General features: G+C 40.6%; 1 long non-coding RNA gene across 1 annotated transcript; it reads right to left on the reverse strand.

Annotated features, from left to right (window-relative positions):
- Positions 1-669: 669 nt before the first annotated feature.
- Positions 670-1845, reverse strand: LOC141316984 (uncharacterized). Its single transcript, XR_012351671.1, has 3 exons — positions 1817-1845; positions 1577-1669; positions 670-1006 (listed from the first exon to the last, which is right to left on the reverse strand). It is a non-coding gene; the product is annotated as an uncharacterized lncRNA (long non-coding RNA).
- Positions 1846-1955: the final 110 nt, after the last annotated feature.

The following is a 1955-nucleotide window of genomic DNA, read 5'->3' on the forward strand; positions in this document are numbered from 1 at the left end:
ATAGTAAAGGTAGTGTGCCATTCTGAGCACAGCCTGTGAATATATTAGGATGACTAAATTGGTTTTACTTCTTAGATTCCAGTTAATAAAAAAACATGTGGATATAACACAACCCCTTACTAATGAACAGCTGAGTCATTTAACTGAATGCTTCAAGGCTCTTAAAATCAATGCTCTTATCTGCAATCCAAACCAAGCAAGTACATTCAGCTCATGGGCTATTTTAATGAGTGCTAACGGTTGAATTATTAATACTGTATTAATTTCACATTAATTAAACTTGTATTAATTCATTGTAATTCCCTTCTCAAAGACTTCCACAGATGGGTAAAGCCTCTCCCGTGAACGCGCGCTAGTACTAGACTGTCACAGCAACACTTTAAAATTCTCTTTACAGTCTTAACTCTGACAGAAGCGCAGTGTCAAAACCTGCCAGGCTCATTTCAGAGAGGGTGAGCAAATAGTGGAGAAGAGAAAAGGAATTCTTTGAAGGAAGCGATGGAGAGCACAAAAGAGAAAGAGCTGGATAATTTAATTTTCCATCTTGGGTCCCTGACAATAGAATCGTTGCCCAATTCATCGAAAACATGAATATGCACTCACATTATCGTCTATGCATAGGTACACACTTAAAACGGCATATCAATGGACATCCATAAGCTGACAAATGTGTGAAATGCAACCATGAAGACACAAAAGACAAAACCATGGTGACGAACACCCAAGGCGTTCAGTTAGTGAAAAGCAAGTTTATTTCAGCTCCGTATTATTGAAAGTCTATTTACATGTTCATTTCCATTTTTCATTAAGGCGCACAATATCACAGCATTAAAATTCAGCACATTGACATGCAACAAAAATATTGAAAAACGCTCCGTTGCCCAATAGGAATAAGCAAAGCTGCCATCAGGAGCCAATCAGAGCGCAGCGATCAATAGTAGTCCTCCAGATCTTGCTTTTCACCCTGATTTTGAATCTGCTGCTGTTTCTTATAGAGATCTGCAATCTGAAAAAGTGAAAGAGAGAGAGAGAGCGACTGATGCAGGAGATCAGAACAGTTCATTTCGAGAGGGTGTGTTTGTGCGCCTGTGCCTTTCCAACCATCGGGAGACGGGAATAAAAGAAAACCGAAATAAATGAACTGTGAAAATGAGGGGGGAAAGAAAGAAAGACAGTGTGGAGCGTAAAAAGATGGATTTCCTTTAACGGATCCACTCCACTTGCTCCACTAAATCACGATGTCACGAAGATCCGAACTTTGCAATGTCATCACGTTTGACTTTCAGAAGGAAAAACTACTTTAGAATCTAACTCTTCCTGTCTCATATGCCATGGAAATACAACACACACATATAGTGTCACATCCTGCATTTTCCATACATTATGCACTTTTCATGACTTTTTATGACATTTGCGTTTGAAAGGAATGTCCCATGTGGGGTAATTACTGTCGACTCCTACACTTGTGTAAGTATTTCTTTTTAAATTCTTATTTTTTAACGTTTTGGACCCACTATATTAGCTAAATATAAATATGTGTGTCTTGCTCTTCAATATTCTGCATTTCCGATGTTACCTGTGACCCTGTGGTGGCATCCTCTGGTTTCTTGTCATCTCTGATCCGAAGGTACCGTGGGAAACGAAGTGAAATGCCTTTCTCTGGGTCCACCTAAAGGCCAAAGAGAGAACGGCACCATAAAGAGACAAACTTAAGCACAGTGAGCGAAGACCTGGCACCATGATCTATACAACAAAAACATCAGTCATGATAAACACTGATTCAGCTTTATGATTCACATGTGCGTGGTATACTGACCAATCCCATCGCTGCTTTGTAGACCGGAGACAGCGAAAGGTCAGCGCATTTCACCTCCCACACTTGCACTGCCTCCAGCCAAACATCCGGCTCTGCTGATGCGTCCACGCGGTAATATGGGCGTGGTTTAGGTATGATG

The sequence above is a fragment of the Garra rufa genome, unplaced genomic scaffold (assembly GCF_049309525.1).
Source record: "Garra rufa unplaced genomic scaffold, GarRuf1.0 hap1_unplaced_188, whole genome shotgun sequence".
Classification (NCBI taxonomy): Eukaryota; Metazoa; Chordata; class Actinopteri; order Cypriniformes; family Cyprinidae; genus Garra; species Garra rufa.